The following is a 19,165-nucleotide window of genomic DNA, read 5'->3' as shown; positions in this document are numbered from 1 at the left end:
CTCAGAGACATAATAGCATCATGTGCTGAGTGTTGATGCTAGAACAATCTAAAGTTTTTTTCTATTTATATTTTCTTACTTCAAATCCAGAAAGGCATTCACTGACTGACCAAAATTTGACCTTATTAAGGCTCACAAGAACTTTTCTTCCAAATGAATATTCCTATAGGAATTATTTCACGTTCAGGAGGTCAAAGATGAGTGCCTGGTGTAAAAATTGACTCATCATACATAAATGGACGGTACAAGATAATAAATTTTGGTTATTGATGATAGGTAATGATAAAGTCCTTTGCCTCAAGGGATGTGCTGCAGATTGAATTCTGCCATGTAAAATTCCATCAGTCAAGTAGCAATGAAGTACTACTCTCAAACAGATGTGTAAATGGTTTCAGATACTGAGAAAACAACCCACGGATTTAGTCATTTACATACAAATTAAATGAAGCCCTGGATCTGTGGCGCTGACTTTGTTTTGGACATCATCAAAAAGGAGACATTCTTTGAAGATGCTAGGAGACAAATAACATTTCCATTGAATAGGTTGTGATTTTAAAACTGAAAAGAACAGCAAAATAATCTAATTTTCAGTTCTGCATGGCAGAATTATTTTACCCACCAAACTGTCATTCAATGATCTCTCTGATGTGGTAGTTCCAAAAGTGGGGTTCTTGGATCATCAGCACAAGCCACTTCAAAATCACCTGGGACCTGGGTAGAAACAAAATGGTAAGAAGTATCCTAAATCTTCTGAAGCAGAAACTCTGAGGACAGGGCCAGCAACCCATGATTTATCAAGCCCCTTGTTATTCTGATGGCCACTGAAGTTTAAGAACTAATGCCATAAAATCAAGATACATTCATGTCACACTGGGTGTATGCGTCAGGCTTGTGTGGTTGAATGTATCCAGAATGTAAATCAATCTAAACTTAGAGGATTTTTATTAGTGCTGTAATGAGGAAGTCAAAAGGGACAGCTCATTACACTAGAGACCAAATTATATCATCACGACAGTTTCTTTCCATCTTTCAGGTTTGCTTTCCTTGGGATTCTTTTCTTATTAAGTAGATTCTTTATATTTAAAAGGGGGCACTGGAAGATCTGGGCTTACATCATTCTCATGGACTTAATTTGTTCTGATAGCCTCAGTCAAAATAAGAAGGGTTACTCTCATTGGCTTCTTTGGGGTCACTTGCCCATCCCTGAACTACTAAGTCAGCTGGAGCCAGTGAGTAGTATCAGAGCCATTAACTAACGTATATTGCATGGATTGGACCAATGGATAATGATACATGTTCACCATTAAAATATTTAAGAAAATAGTTCTGCTACTTAAAAAAAATCCTTTCTTTTCTCCTTGCCTCTTCTCGGTTACCTATCAACTATGATCTTTTAATATCTACATAGTTTTGCCTTTCCAGAATGTAATATAGTTAGACTTTTGTAGTATATAGTCTTTTCAGATTTTTTCAAATATTGATATGTATAATTTTCTTCCATGTCTTTTTTGCAACATGATACATGCTATGAACTAAATATAACTTCAACATAACTCCTATGTCTAAGGCCTAATTTCCACTGTGATGACATTTGGAGGTGAAGTCTTTAGTAGCTAATTGTGTTGAGAATAGGTAGGAATTTTCTTTATTATGGTAAAGACAAGTTATTTAAAGAACTAGAGCATAAGGTATTGGATTGATAAATACTAGTTAACTCTTCTAGCAAGTAAAATGTAGTGATAATGATAATTTTGTGGGAAAGATTTTTTGTATAAATTTTGAATCAGGATAGCAATGTCTAATCATATAAAGTAGATATCTAGACCTTAATAGATTTAAAAGTCCACTATTAGATTAAAAAGAGTGGGAAAAATACAGAGGTTTGCTATAAGGAAAAATGGCTAATTAATGCATACATTGAGCATAAAGGGTGGGAATATATAACTCGATCAAGCCTTATTTAATTTTAAGTAATGGTCAGAAATTTTGGGTCCAAATACTAATGAGACTTAGTTCATTCTGTTTACAGTGTCAGTGTTGTGTGTCTAGGGCCATAATGTCATGTTCAGTGTCTAAAATCCGGTTAGTGTCTTTTGCAGATAGCAAATATATTTAGGACTTAGTTGAAGAGAATGATATGTGACAAGGGTTTCTCTAGGGAGACTTAGATTTTTTCTGGAGAGGAATATTTATGAAATGCATCTGCTTTGTCCACCTGACTCTACATAAAGGGCTAGCTTTGCAAAAGCAAAATTTGATGTGGATAGGTGATGCCTACCTGGTAGGGATCTTTAAACTAGCAAAGGATTACCAGACTCTCTGAATGTTCATGAGCTACCTCGTTTTAATTACATATGAAGTTGTGGAGATGAAGTGAATTGCCAAATGATGGTCTTATTAGAAAATTAATGAGCAAATACTTTAACTGGGAACAATGGATCTTGAGAGATATTAGAATCAGGTAATTTTCTATAAGTGTGTGTGTGTGATATTTATTATTATTATTATTATTATTATTATTAATCAATGTCTCACTAAATTGCTGAAGTTCTCACTAATTTGCTAAGGATATTCTCAAATATGTGTTCCTTCTGTCTCAGCCTCCCAACTACTGGGATTACAGTTGTAAGCCACCAAGCCTGGTTTCTCTAAATCTTTCCAAAGTAAACATTTTCCTTTCCCAGCCTTGTTTAGAAGTATCTTAGCCTATTTTATGTTTGTGTTTCTATGACAAAATACCTGGAGTTGAATACTTTATAAAGTAAAGCTTTATTTAACTTATGATTATGGCAGTTGAAAGTTCCAAATAGCAGGGTACCAATATCTTGTCCATCAGCCTTGACTATGTCACAATATGGTGGAGACAGGAAAGAGAACCAGCATATGCAGAATGAGTAATGTGTGTGGAAAAGGAGGGAAGAGAGTGAGGAGGGGTGAGGCTTGCTTTTTTCAAATTCTTATTTTTATTATGTTTGTGATACTGGAGACTGAATATAGGGGAATTCTACTTCCTAGCTATAGCCCACACCTATTTTATTTTTTGTTGAGAGCCTCACTAAATTGCTGAGGCTGGCCTTCAACCTAAGATTGTCTTATCTCAGTTTCCCAAGTACTGGGATTATAGTCATGTGCTACCACACCTGGACAGGCTTTCTGTTTTTATAACAACCATCACTCTTGGGAATTAGTTCATTCCTCCAGACCTAACCTACTCTGAGAGACTAACATTAGTCTCTTGATGAGGACAGTCATAACCCAAATATTTTCTACCAAGCCCCATCTATTAAACGTCCCACCTCCTCAACACTAGTACACTGGGGACCAACCATTAAGCATATGAATTTTTGGAAAATCTCAGACCATACCAAATGACAGCAAGAAGTTGTTAGTGATTTGATATAATGTAAAATTTCTTTTTTCTACTTTAAAACTGATGGAGGTTTATTATTCTGAAGAAAACTTCTAATTTTTCAGCTTACATCCACTGCTTTTATACTATATCTGAATATTGAGAAAAGTGATCTTTAATAAGTGAAATGATCTTGTGTACCTTGAAGGCAGGCATGCTCTGAAAATCTTCCTCAGATAATAAGTCCATGTCCTTTAAATCATGTTCATTCACATTGTGGGCTGTAGAGGTAGGGTTGGAAGAGATTTAGAAGACTCACATGAGAGGAGGGAAATCTCTAAACTCAAAAAATGTTTCCAATGCATACAGTTTGAATAAAAATAGTAGTTTGAATAGACAATTTCCTCTTTCCCTGAAGGAAATGGTCTGCAATGATCATGTGTCGATGACTCTTAGGTTAGGAAGGACAATTACCAAAATTTGTGGGATGCTTGTTCTAAACAGTGTGTGTTCAAAGTTTGTAGAGATATCTTCCCTATGTATCAATCCATGGACCAGTGCAAATCTGTGATGCTACTTTTGCTGGTATGAATCAAAGTGAGAATGTTACCTATGCCATGCGATTATTTCTTTAAAAAGGCCATTCTTTAATTTTTCCAATTCCTTCTTTTTTGGTTTTAAAATTGTTACTTCTTTTATGAAACCTTATGATGGTACTTGATTGTGCATTTTTTGTTCAATGTTGTATTTTATTTTTAATAATTCCCATACTTGAGAACACTTTTAAAAGCTGACAATTGTATGGTGAGTATCATTGAAAGTCTGTTCTCATGAATGCCTAAATACCAGAAATTGTTATTTCACAAGGTACTGTTCTCAGCAATCAGAAAAAGATGGAAAATTCTTTATATTTCTATATGCAAGCACTTTGTAGATTGAAGGGTATGGAGAAGGTACTTCTAAGTTGTAGTCTCAATTGACAACTTCAGTGGTCATTCTGTTGGTTACTGTCATTAAGAAAAGTTTCCAGGAATATCCTCTCCATTTTCCCACTTGTCCTCATCCTCATTCAAGATAGATGAGGGGAGAATTGCTATGAATTTGTCTGATTCTTGCATAGGTGTAATTTATATGCTGCTTTCTCAGATTCTGTACTCCATGTGGCCTGAATGTTAAGAGGTTGGGGTTGAATCTGACATCCATATCTTACCTATCTGATGTCTAGAGAGCAGCAATATCTGAGATCCGTGTTTCCATTCAAAGGGTTGAAAGCTTGCTTAGGATTTAGGGTTCATAATACCATATTTTTATTTATAAAACTCTCTTAAGAAAATTGGAAGTGTTATCTTTCTGGAGTAAGACTTGGGTATGTTTATTATAGTCCTGGGAATTAAACCCAGAGGCTACCTCTCAGCTACACCCCCAGTATTGTTTTACTTTTATTGTGAGACAGAGACTCACTAAGTTTGTTGAGGGTCTCACTAAGTTTCTGAGACTGACTTTAAACCTTTAATTTTTATTTGAGCCTCCTATGTACTGGGATTACAGGCTGCACTGCTACATCTGGTAGGCTTTAATATTTCTATATTTTCTGATGATGGCTCCCTCTAATACAAAGTCAGATGCAGGAAAAGTGTCAGCCATGCCAGGAAAAGTGTCAACTTGGCCCTTATTTTATGAGCAGAGGTTGACAAACCTCAGAACAAGTCTCTGAGATTATTAATGGTTGTGTTCATGGGCCTTGTTCCTTAGTTTTCTGACTTCATTAGTCTGTTTAAATCTCTTCCTCTATCAGATCACCATTTACTTAATGAAATTGATTCTCATTGCATGTATTATATGCTTCATTGCAAAATGTCAGTGGAGATTTATATGTGTCCAAATAATTGTAAATCCTTGGGCCTGTGGGCTAAATTTCATTTATCTTTGTATTGGTAGCACTTACACTGGTCCTGGACATGTGATAAGTATTTAGCCAGATTTATTCAATAAAGACAGAAATAAATGAGTCATTTAATTAATTTCATCAAGTTTGATATCCATGCAATTTCAATAAATAATTAATTATATTAGCAAACATAATCATCCTTGTTCCTTTGGTCTTAGTCATGGGAACTAGTAATCAGGATTCTATTTTACAATCATCATGGGTTCACAGATTGAGATTTCTTTGGCTTGAGATTCTCTGGGGTAGCCATAAAAGCAGTGATCACTTCCTGTGAGGGAGGCTTTAACCCATGCTTTCTTTTGTCCTTCTGTTGATGCTGTATGACTTTTTTTTTTAGATCAAAACAATCTGACACAAATTGATAGAAACAAAATAATATTCTAATATAACTTGACTTTACTTGATAAACCCAAGTTCCTATGCTGGGGCATATAGGGTAATTGTTTTTCCCAGGAACTCAGAATTCCAGTGTATTTTCATTTCTGTAAAAAATATTATATGTGCCAACCTTTTCTTCTTTTTTTCCTAAAACATCTGTTTACCTTGTAAAGACCTTCTATGTTGTGTTTGGTAAGCCTCATGTGAGTCATTTTTCATAAAGAGCACAAAAAGAAAAGTAATTTCTCTTTTTAATATCTATAAATAATTATGTTAAGAAGTAGAAGGAAATCTGGGATTGGTTACCTCCTTATCCTCAGTAATTACAGCCGTTTAATTCAGGATAAGATGGCTTTAGGTCTTCTTAGTTTTTGATCATTTATTTTGTTCGTTTTATTCTATGGGAGTGCTACAATTTATTGATGTTTAAATAATTGCTTTAATCAGCTTTGCGACTTCACATTTCTCTTTCTAAATGCCCATTTGTGAACCACATAAACTAATTTCTATGTAACCTAGTTTCTTTGTCTACAAAATGAAGGCTTAGACTAAAATGCCAAAATAAATGAATGATTAGATTAAATACCAATGTCTACCAACATACAACCAAAATACAAATGTTATTATTCACAGATCTAGAAAAAAACATTCCTAAAATTCATATAAATGAACAAAACACACAGAATAGCCAAAGCAATTTAATGCAGTAATAACCATGCTGGAGACATCACAATACCTGATTTCAAATTACACTACAGATGTATAATGACAAAAACAGCATGATGTTAGCACTAAAACAGACTCCTAGGCCAATCGAATCAAATGGAAGATACAGAGATAATTCTATACAACAACAACCAGCTGCTTTTTCACAAAGGTACCAAATAGGTACAGTGGAGAAATGAAAGCCTTTTCAATAAATGGTGTTGGGAGAACTAGATATTTACACATAGAACAAGGAAACTACATCCCTATCTCTCACCTTGCACAAAGTAAACTCAGAAATCAAAGACCTGGAAATTAATCCAGAAACTTTATAATTACTAGAAAAAAATCATAGGATTAACTCTCTAACATGTGGACACTGGCATAGACTTCCTTAGTGTAACTCTAAAATTGAGCGAGGGTCGCAAAAACATTAAATACCAGCCTAGTTATCAAAAGCAACTTTAATCAACAGCTGCCCTCAGGAGGGTCTGCCAACAGTTGGGGAAGAGACCGATGGGTCTTGTGGTTGGTAGAGTCATGCAGTGGAGTGAAAATATTGATGTTTAAACCGGGTTTTTGGGATGGGGCTAGCAGTGTGGGAATTCTGATTCTCTCATGACATCTGGAGTCTCACGAAGCCTAGAGTCTGTCTCATGATGTTTGGAGTCTTGAGACACCTGAAGTCCTGTGACATCTCCTCTCTGGTTTCTGGGATTCCGCCTCCTGTCACTGCTGTGCGTCCCATGGGGGAAGGGAGGGACCTGACCTATCATCCCGGCCTTTTGGTGATATTGGGAGAAAAGAGTCCATAACTACTTTCTGCTATCAGGGGATGTTGTAGGGGGCCAGGAGAGGTCAGGTCCTTCGGAAGTGGGCAGGTGGGAGTATGGTTTCAGTGGGAGTTGATTTGAAGATACCCTGGACAGCTCGGTAATGCACATTTGAATAAACTTTAACAGATACGGAGCTATTAAAAGAAAAGGCAAATCATGAGAGTGGGTCTTGGGAAAGAAAGAATCCCATCTGCTACTGGACCTTGCCAGGAGGGGAAAGAGCCCAGCAGCTGCTGGCCTTTCAAACCCTTTCAGATATGAGGTAGACTATCAATATTGTGTTTCTAGATTCTTGCTTAACCTTGTCAGAGTTTAAATGCAAGAGCCACTTGAAGAGGCAACATGTGTCAGTCTGGTTAAATGGAAAACATGCTATTGGGTCAGGAGCATCAGTAACAGATTTTAGAGAGTTTAATACTTATAGCTGTCTGGCATCTGGAGACGGGTAGTACTATATAAACAAGTGGACCTGCTGAAATAAAAGCATTAAAGAAAATTATGCCAAGAAAAACGAAGTTTAGAGGGCCCTCACACTGTACAGGAGAATTTGTCATGAGGTTGCTGTAATGGAGCCCTTTATAGCTGAGTAAGGTGATGCCAGTTGGGGTCCTCCAGTGCTTTGGCTGCAGTAGGTGTGGTGAGGATCACTGTAAAAGTCCACTGTGGTTGGAGATGTTTTGGTTAGAGCAACTTGAGGATGACTTGATCCCCTGGTTTAAGGGCCTTGACTGGTATGGGTGGAGCTTCTTCTCCGGTTCAATGTTGGGGAAGATATCGGTCAGCAGGTTACCTAAGAAGGTGCTTGAGAAAATACAAGTAAGGAAGATAGGAAGCCAAAGGGTGTGTGTGTGTGTGGGGGGGGGTTTCTGAAGGAAGAGCGTGATTAAGCAAAAAGGGGCAACCATACAGCAATTCAAAGGGGCTCATGAAGGTGGGGACTTGAGGGGTGACCTGCACATGGCCCAGAGCCAGTGGTAAAGTTCAGGCCATGATACCTGCAGCTGCAGGGAAAGTTTTCTTAGATAGATTTTAAGAATCCTATTCAGCAACTTTTGTTTTGGGCCACAGTGACCCATTACTTTGGAATTCTGGCTTCCCATGTCTGGTTAGTAGGTAAGACAAAGAACAGGAAACAGGTATCCCCATTTTTCTTATCAATTGTTCGGGAATGGGGTTCCTCCACCCAAAGAGTCCAGTTGTCACCAGGGTCTAACAGGCAAGTGGTCCCAGTGGACTAGAGGTCCCAGTGGACTGGAGGATAATGGTTACCAAGTGCTTGTATTTTTAGGTCCCAGTGGAATGGCAGAAAGGGAGGACCCAAGTTCAGAGAGGCAAGAAGCCAGAACCTGCTGACCAAGGGAAGAGGAGGGAGCTTACTTGTTTGAAAGACCTTTGTCGGGTGCAGGAGCCCTGAGCTGGAATGGCGGCAGCAGGCACACAACTAAAGGGTGTGTGGTGGGCAGTGAAGTTGGCCACAAGGCACAAATGGTGGGCGCTAGGCTGGGCCACGGGGCCCAAGCAGTGGGTGGCTCAGTGGCCATGTGGTGGCAGCAGGGTGCATGCTGCCCTGTGAGGCGGATGTGGGACCTCGCAGGCAAGGGGCTTCAGGCATACATGGTTCAAAAGAAAGAGGTTGGTCCAATTGAGGTTTGCTTCAGAGAATCCGAGGCTCAAGGAGGCATACAGCAACAAAATAAAGAGAAAAAAAATACATAAATCCTCTCAGGATTTGGCACCAAATATAACGGTGAAATTGAGCAGGAATGCGAAAAAGGTAAACATCAGTCTGGTTATCAAAAGCAGCTTTAATTGACCAGTGTCTTTGGGCGAGTCTGCTGACAGTGGGGGAAGAGACGGATAAGCCTTGTAGTCTGTAGAGTGACATGGCAGAGAAGAAGTACTGATGTTTAAAGAGGGGGGGAATTTGGGGGAGCTAGTAGTGTGGGAATGCCGATTCTTTCACAACATCTGGAGTTTCATGATACCTGGAGTCTGTCTCACGATGCTTGGAGTCTCGAGATACCTGTAATCTCGCAACATCTCCACTCTGAATTCTGGGGTTCTGCCTTCTGTCCCTGTTCTGGGGTCCCCATGAGGGAAGGGAGGGACCCAACCTATCAATAAGAACTGACGAGCTTAGGAAATAAAACCAGTAATTAACAAGTGAGATGACATCATCACATAAAACACTCTACATAGCAAAATAAATAATAAAATTGTGAAAAGAGAACCTATAGAATTGGATAAAGTCTCTGTCAGTAACTCCTCTGATAGATTGTATCTAGAATATATAAGGAAGTAAACATACTTAGTACCAAAAAAGCAATAACAAAACCAAACAAATAACCCAACCAATAAATGGGCAATTAAACCAAGACACTTTTCAGAAAAGAAATACAAATGTCCAACAAATAAATAAAAAATTTCATCTTTAACAATTAGGGAAATGAAAATTGCAGTTACCCTGGGGTCCCATATAACTTCAATAGAATGGCAATCATCAATAATACAAACAACCATGGAAGAATATGTAGAATAAAATAACAGTTACACACTATTGGTGGGATTACAAGTTAGTATAACCACTATGGAAATCAAAGTAAATATTTCCCAAAAGATTAGGAGGGAAATACCATATGTTCCAGGAGTACCACTCCTTAGTATCTTTCTAAAAGAATTCAAGTTAGAATACATATATATTTAATTTTTTTTGGTGGTACTGGGGTTCCTGGAAGCCCTTCTACCTCCGGGCTACACTCCCAGACCTATTTTATTTTTGGAAACAGGGTCTCTTAAGCCAGCGCAGCTGGCTTCGAACCTGCACGATCCTCCTGTCTCCGCCTCCCAAGCACGAGGATTACAAGCGTGCGCCACCATGCCTGGCCATGGATACTTAATTTTCATAGCACCATACTTCAAAATAGCCAAGTTATGAAATCAACCTAGGTATCCATCAGCAAAGAAATGGATAAAGAAAAGTAGAATATATACACATTGGAGTTTTACTCAGCCATAACAAGGAACAAAATTATGTCGTTTGCAGTAAAATGGATGAAACTTGAGAATATTGTGCAAGTGAAATTATCCCAACTCAGAAAACCAAGAACCACATGTTTTCCTTCACATGTGGAAAATAGAAAATAAAAGAATTCATGAAAAAGAGGATAGAGACCAGTAGAATAGTGTGAGTGGCTTAGGGGAGAGAGACAGGTAGGGCAAAACTGAGACTTGAGGAATAGAAACAGACCAAGTAATGTTATATCTGTACACAAATGTCTCATGCCATCACACTCTCATGTATATGAAAGGAGGGGGTAGAAAGGAGATGGATTGTGGAGTGTGACACACCAAGAGTTGTGTGCATATATGAATGTCTCACTTTGAATCCCATTGCTGTGTATAACAATGCACTAATAAAAATTACAACACCCAAAGCATACTTAATGACCAGCAGTTTCTAAACCAACATTAAAATTTCCTAGGTGAAAAAATAAAAAAATGCATAGTCCCAGAGCAGCCTAACTTGCTAGATAAAAATCTCCAAAGACAGAGACCAGGGAATCTGCATTTCATACAAGCTTCTAGCATCTGTAAAGAGAGCCTGGTGAAGAGGTCAGTCAGCTCATGGACATGTTTGGAAATGATAGACATGCATCTGAGCTCTCATATCCTACTACCTAAAATTGGGGTCTCTAGGAGTTAAGAGATTTTTTCCTTTGAAGTTACACACTTAATAGTAGAACTCAGCAGCCTAATATCTGCAGTCTAATTACCTGGACAGGAGTCTTGGAAGACATTCAGGCACCTATCTTCTCCCAGATGAATAGTTTTCTGCACAAAGTTTTCCCCTGCTCCACATGATTTGAAGATGGCATTAAAACATGGCCAAACCGAGAATGTGTCACTCAAAGAGGTGATATTAAATGCCTGAGTAGACTTATGCTTTTCTTTTGCTCCCAGGCATACAAGAACAACTTTTCTGCTTCCATCATGAGGCGTTTTAAGGTCCCTAATCTAAAATCTTTGGCCTCTGGTTTTTCTCCTTCTATCTACCACTATCTCCAAGTTGTTCTATTGTGCTTGAAATGTTAGACATTCATGACTTTCGTTAGGCCTGTAATACATTCTTTGCAATCATTCCAGAGAATGGAGATTTGATTAGAGTGGTGCATCTGAAATGTCAGAGGTCTTCCTACCTCATCTAAAAGAAATCAAGAACCTTGACAGATGTGCTCAGAGATAATGAGACTGAAGAACTTCAGAGCTCCTTATAAACTACCTCAGTCATTTAATCTTTTACTCTTCCCGGTTTCTCTTCACATTAAACACTATGTAAAACAGATACGTATATAAAAATATATAACTTTTAATAGTCAAACCAAACTCCCCTTCCTTCTCAGATTTTGCATGTCATGAACAGAAACTATATCCCATTTAGCCAGGCATGGTGGCACATGCTTGTAATCCCCACACTTGGGAGGTGGAGACAGGAGGATGTGTAGGTTTGAAGTCAGCCATGCTAGTTTAAGAGACCTGTTTTCAAATAAAAAATAGGTCTGGAAGTGTAGCCCGGAGTAGAAGGGTTTCCAGGAACCCCAGTACCACCAAAAACATTATGTGTATACACACACACACACACACACATATATATATAATCTCTCATTTCCATTCTGGGACTAACTGGTGAATGCCAGTACACTTCCGGGAATCTCCAATTTGATTTATTCTGCAAATATTTACTCTGACGCTAGGTGGCAGAAAGACATTAGATGCCCCCCCCCCCCATGGTTGGAGATGAAAATTGAGCTAGCATTATAAGAACTCTTGTCTAAAAATCCCATTGAACACTGAGTGTGGTGAACTGGATACACCTGGTGCCTCTTCTTTGCATACCATGGGGGTTTGTTGAGTCTCTTGCATATGTATTTCAGATAAGACTCACGCTTGATGAATACACACTCTGCCACATGCTGGCTTTTTACTTGATACACTTTCCATAGTCCTTCCTCCTTTCACTGCAGATGCTTCCTGCATTTCATCAGTCTAAATGGCCTCTTGCAAACATGCCCCTGTCTCACCAGCATTTCTCTCTTCCCCTTCCAAATTAGAATGCATTGGTAAGGTTGAGTCTCATTCTCCTCCATAGGTTTTACCAACTATGGACCACTTTCCAGAGAGACTTGCATCGTAAAACCCTTAATATCCTTCTTTGATTTTGTTCCAACATCATGTGAAGAAATTCTTCAATTTCCTCCACTTTGCTTATATACGGGAATGGTTTCATAAGCACTCTGCACATGTTGCCCTATGCTTACTCAAGTACCCAATATTACATTTATATGCAACTTGTTATTGTTATATTCTTTCTCTTCCTTTAGCTATACACTGGTTCCTTTCTCTAGAGCTGTTGTTATAAATGGCATCACCCACTGCCACAGCAGTGACTGTGTTGGACACAATTCTGTAGCTGTCAAGTGATTTTCATTACTGGCTATTGAAAGAAGCATTTTCATATATTTTTTCTTATTACTATCTGTAACATAGTATTTGATTACAATACATACACTGCGTATTTTATCAGATGCTCTGACTCTTTGGAGGACCACAACTATTATAATTTCAATGTTGTTTTTAACCTTCAAGTACCAATTTCCACCCTTTTAGGGTACTATCCTATTTTTATTTTATTTTTATTTATTTTTTGGAATTTTGGTGCTGGGAATTGAACTCAGGGGCATGCCACCTCCAAGCTATACTCCTAAGCCTGTTTTATTTCTTATTCTGAAATAGTGTCTTGATAAGTTGCTAAAGGTCATGCTGAGTTGCTGAAGCTGGCCTCAAGCCTGTCTTAGCTTCTCAAGCACTGGTATTTCAGGCCTGGGCCACCACACCTCTCGAGAATATTATTCTCCATATCAAGAACATGGTGCAATCCACTTGCTAGGTAATTTGTTGGTTATTTTATAATTCATCTTTATAATATTTTATTATTTTTCTACATAAGACTGGTAATCTTGCTCATTTTAGATTAAGATAAAACTATTTCAGCTTATACAAAGTGCTCATAAATTCTTCATTCCAACTGCCTAGACCACAAATACTGTTCTTTCATCTCTTCCTTTGCATATTTTCCCCCAATGCCTCCTTTACCACACACACACATCCCTGCACCTTAACCATGAGAAATGAATAGTGTCAGAATGCAGAAGGGCTGACACTGTATCACACTTCATGGCAAGAGTGATGTTTGCAATCACAGTGGGATTTTCAAATGTTAATTAAATTTTATTTTTCTTTTTAACTACATAATACCTCTGAAACCAGGAGGAAAGAGATATAAAGCTACTTGCCTCTTTTGGAGTGGATGAGATGGCGATTTTCTGTATCATGCCAATGCTCATGCATATAAATCTTGTTTGCTGTGTTGATTCAAGAAGCAGTTCTACCCATAATATACATTTTCTAAATAAAGAACATTACCACCATACTTCACTGGTATCTGTCCTCTAGATATATCATTGAAGTTATGGTTTTGGAATATAGTTGTATTTGTTCACAAATCAGTGAGCATTATATATTCACACTTACTTATTTCCTACACATGTGGGATTTTCAACTTATTTTTAAAAATCACATAGAGAGTATGTATGCCACATGATTATGTTCTTAGTGGCTACTGTTAATGGAACAGGCTTAGACATCCAGCTCAAGATTGACACCCACTGATGGTTTGTTAATTAAGTGACCTATTGAGAATTGGAGCAAATAATAAAGACCAGTGGCAGGCAATATTTAGTGAACATAGAAACCAAAATATATACCAAGAGGGTCTAGAATCAACCTTATAATGAAACCAGTCACAAGAACGTTGACATTAAGGCAGAACAAAGAATCTTGTAGCATGAAAAGGATTGTAAAAATATAACTATGCAGTAAGAAAGGACAGAAACTAGTCTGTATAGCTTCAGAGAAAGCACACAGAATGATTTTCTGATATACTGTTCTTGTAGTGGAATTATGTAGATGACCTTGTACCATTTCAATAAACCTCTTTTTAACTGGATTTTGATTGCAACTGAAGTGTCTTGATAGGTAAGGATTCTTTTCCCAAAAACCAATTTAGAAGGAAACTATCCTGTGAGAATATAAGTACCATGAGATTGATCTGTTAGGTTGACCATTTTATTTCTGGTGGATTAAAGCATTATCTATTGGATAGCAGATATTTTACAGAAATTTGTTGGATTATTAAAAGTCTGTTTGATTGGCAAGTACATGCATTGCCCAATCTGGGCTACTTTCCAAATGCTAAAATAGAGATATAGAAGAAGGACTAACCTGAAGATAAAGATTTACTTCAGTTGATATTCCTTGGTTATCCTGGTATGAGGCTGGCATTTTTTGTTTTGCTTTGCTCTGTTTTGTTTAATTTTATTTCTTTATAGGTTTAGGGTAAAAACTACATTTAGACAGCCGAATGTTACTCTTCATTATTCCTAGCAGAAAGCATTGTAAAGCACCTTGATGATTTGACATGCAATTAGTATTTTTCTAGAGAATTAGCCTATACATTCTTTACATGGTGAGTATAAAATCACTTTGTGTGTGTGTGTGTGTGTGTGTGTGTGTGTGTGTGTGTGTGTTGCTGTGGTTTGAATCCAGAGCCTCACACATGCTAGCCTCACACTTTGTCACTGCACATTTCTAATGTCACTAAAAGCATTTCTTAATGATATAGCACACTTCCTTATATTTTTTAATTTCATATGCTATAAAATTTCAAAACAAATTTTGGGAATTCATTAGATTAGCATATTTCTCTTTACTCAAGTAAAAACATTAACCAAAGAAAAGAAAAAAAGATTTTTCATCAATGTTACTCCATAGTAAAAAAAAATGACATCAACAAATTGGCAAAACCATAATCTCTGTTTTAGTTAACTTTCTCATTGCTGTTGCCATAATATCTGACAAACACAACTTAGAGGAGGAAGGTTTGTTTAGGGGCCCATAGTCTCAGAGTCCATGATCAGCCAGTTCCAAGCAGGACCAACAGTGGCAGGGCTTCAGGGCATGGTTGAGGAGAGGCTGATTTCACCTCATGGCAGCCACTAAGCGACTGACAGGAGGAGTGAGCCAAGGAGAGACACGGTTCCTAAGGCCTCATCCATTGTGATCTACCTCCTCCCATAGCTCAGCTCTGAACCTGGCTGCATAGCCTAATGCATGGGCTTCTCTAGGAGGCATTTTATATCCAAACTATAACAATCTCAGAATAAAAGACACTAAAATGAATGTTTGGTATAATAAAAGTTTACTACATGTCTTATTTCATAGATATCTGATGAATAATTCAATCCTCTAAGAATAAATTCTCCCTAACCTTTGGTTTAAGATCAATGAGGGTTGACAGACTCTTAAATACAGGTTGAGTGTCTCTTTTCTGAAATACTTTAGACCAAAAATGTTTTGTATCTCAGGTTTTGGGTTTGTTTGTTTTTTGGACTCAGGAATAGTGTATTTCAAATATCTTAGGGATGGTATCAAAAGCTAAACATGATACTCATTTATGAATCATTTTTGTGCTTCTTATAAACATAGCCTGAAGGCAATTTTATATAATGTTTATAATGCAACTATGTTTTGACTCAGCACAACCCACAGTTAGGTGTGGAATTTTCCACTTGTGTCAAAACATCAGTACCCAAAAATTGTTAGGTTTGGGGAAATTTTTGATTTTGGAATTTTAGACTAGAATGATCAATCTGTATTTTAAATCTGTGATACAGATTGTGGAAGACCAAGTCTTTGATTTTCACCTTGCATTGACTTATATCAGCTTACTCCAGTGATAATTTCTTGCAGATGAACTATGTTGACTAGCAATCACATATGCCTTTGCAATAAACAACAGTCATCCAAAGGAATACTTAATAAGGGACACAGTTGATTGACACGATCTTCAAAACATGGGGGCTCAGGAGAGAAATCACTGTCATTTTTTATTTTATGATTTAAAAAATATTTGGCTGACAGAACTGGCATTTGAAAAAGGGCTTTTGGGACTAAATGGTAAAATTCAATCTCATTGAACTTTCTCTGACTGTCACTATACTTGACCATCACTGTACTTGAGGAATGACTCAGCCATATTAAGAAAATGATGCTTCTTGGAAAACAGAGTCTAGGCCAAGGAGAATGATTCTTCTTCTGTGGATTTATATTAAACATATTTTCTACTCTGAGCTTTCAGGTGTTACTGTGCATATATAAAGGGAAACCTGTGGCCAATTATGATATATTTCTCTCAAGATACTTAAATTATAACCCACAGAAAGTCCAATCTAGGCAAATTCATTTTTCTATTAATGTTAAATGAGTTCTTGCCTGGATTTTTCTCCTTTTAAGGATCAAACACAGTGGAAGTTGAGATTTGACTGAACTGGTTTTTAAAAAGTTTTAATCAAGTGTTACCTCAGCAGGCAACAGATGGAGGAAAAGCATTTGATATCAGCTCAGTAGCAAATGTGCCCAGCACACGATATGAAGCACAGATGTTTATCTGGAATGGCCATGAAGTTGGAAAGTGAAAACTTGGAAGAGAGCTATTGAGTTCCAAACCCCCTCCAATGCCATATTGTAAGCAGGCAGGACAGCCTCCAAGGGGCAGTGTTAATACCTGATTTTTTTTTACAATCTTCCAATAATAGAATGCGCAGAAAAGTCCTTGTGCTTGGCACAAAAACTTCAAATCTCAGTCTCTCTCTCTCTCTCTCTCTCTCTCTCTCTCTCTCTCTCTCTCTCTCTCTCTCTCTCTCTGCTTCTGAACAATATTTTTAATTAATATGTTTTTGTGAGTAATTTATTTTCTTTTCATCATGTCTCTTGAGTTTTTAATTTTTCATTTGGCACTGAGGATTGAACCTAGGGACATTTCTCCTTCAAGCTATACCCCAGCTTTATTTTGTTTTTTTAGTTTATATTCAATGGTGTATTATAGTCATACATCTTAATGGGTTACAAGACAGTAGAGGCATACATGCACACATCACTCATTTAGCCTTTCCCCAATGGCTCCATTCTCTCCCTCTCTCCTTCTCATGTTTGGCTTAGTGATTGATATGTTTATGAATGTACATCATGTACATTAGGGAATTTCTCTTTCCCGCTGCCATCTCCCTCAGTCAGGTTGCCTTATTTGCTCAACTCTGGTTTCTCCTTCTTCATCTAGAGTTCCTCCTATGACACATTTTCTCCCTACCTTCCACATATAATGGAAAGCACTCAATTTTTTACTTTTTGTGACTGATTAATCTCAGTACGATATTCTCCAATTTCATCCATTTCCCTGCAAATGACATAATTTAGTTCTTCTTTACAGCTGAGTAAAATTCCATTGTGTTCATAGCCCATAGTTTTGTAATACATTCATAGTTTGGAAATTGTGAATTGTGTGGCTATGAACATAAATATGTATGCATTAGGTGCAAACCTCTCAGAAACCTAGAGAGAATGTACTTCAAAACAAAACATTTAAAGCATTGGGGGTATAGCTCAGAGGCAGAATGTCCCTGGGTTAAATATCCCAGTATCACACACATAATATATACATACATATATGGTTTTAAACAGGTATTCTACATATTTTATTTCACAATTATCCTTCAAGAAACTTTTCCTGGAATGGTTATTGACATTTTTAATTTGCTATTTTATTGATGAGTAGCATTTGATATTTCAAGTTGTCTAGAGGCAGTTTTAAAGGGGTGACTAGTTGAGTGATTGTCACTTGACACCATGGGCATGGGTGACATTATCTGCCCAAAGTGGGGTTTTGGCTTTCTGTATGTAGACAGGCTCAAAACTAAGATTTCCAGGGCTTGAGAAAAAGGGACAAGTGGAGGATGTCAACATAAGGCTTAGCTCTTCTTTCTTTTCCTTTGGCCCAGTGTGTACTGTGAAGACCCAGAAGTATGTTCATGGATACCTCAAGCCATTAGTTCCACTACTGACAGTGAGCATCTTTTGAAGGGATGCCCCTTGTGAAGTAGAGGATAGGAGAGATAAAAGAAATAGGCAGAAGGGAGATGGCCAGGGAAGGAAAGAGAGTCTGGGACTTTAAATCTAAAATCTTTATTATGGCCCTCAACTCCACCCTGAAGAAGGTCTGTTTTCCTCCAGCCTTAAATTTCTAAAAGGTCCAGTAAATTGTAATGTCCTATACATTCAGTTAATTGGTGCATATATTTTGTTAGCTTACAGAATGTACTTTAGACAAATAAAAGAAGTATATAGGCCGACATTTTTATAAAGTACAGTAAATCTTAGAGTGCCACACATCCAGTTAAAAGATACATTTGTATGTTTAACCTATAGAATGTATTTCAGACTTATTAGAGATGTCTAGAAAAAGACACTAAAAGGTCAATGACACTTGCCACAATCCAGTTCCACCCATCAACCAGTAACATCAGCCTGAAAATTCTGAGAAGAGCCAGACCACCTCCCTGCTCTGCACTTCACATCCAAGAGAAGCAGGCTCACGCCTTCCCATGCTCACCATTGGTACACCATTCATAAAAGTCTCTATAAAAGGAGTGCCCTGCACTTCCAAAGGGAACCTCTCTCACTCTGGAAGTAGCTTGCCTTCTCTCTTGGTTGTGTATTTCTTACTTTTCTAAATAAAACTTTGTCTATGTCACTGGCTGGCTCATGCAGAAATACTTTACTGCCAAAGACCCTGCTGGTCCTCAGTTGAGGAACTGACCCTTCTCCTGTGACACTTGAACTGTTCCTAGCATTTAAAGTATGCATATCACAGTGGCATGTTCTGCCTGTGTGCAGAAAGACAGGAAAAGGGTTCACAGCAAGTTTGGGGCTATTTAAATGCAGAGTTTTGCAGACTTGGTGACAGAGTAATTAACAGTGGAGATATTTGGGTTCACCTGA

The sequence above is a fragment of the Muscardinus avellanarius genome (assembly GCF_963383645.1).
Source record: "Muscardinus avellanarius genome assembly, chromosome: 4".
NCBI classification, from domain to species: domain Eukaryota; kingdom Metazoa; phylum Chordata; class Mammalia; order Rodentia; family Gliridae; genus Muscardinus; species Muscardinus avellanarius.
This window is presented reverse-complemented; position numbering follows the sequence as displayed.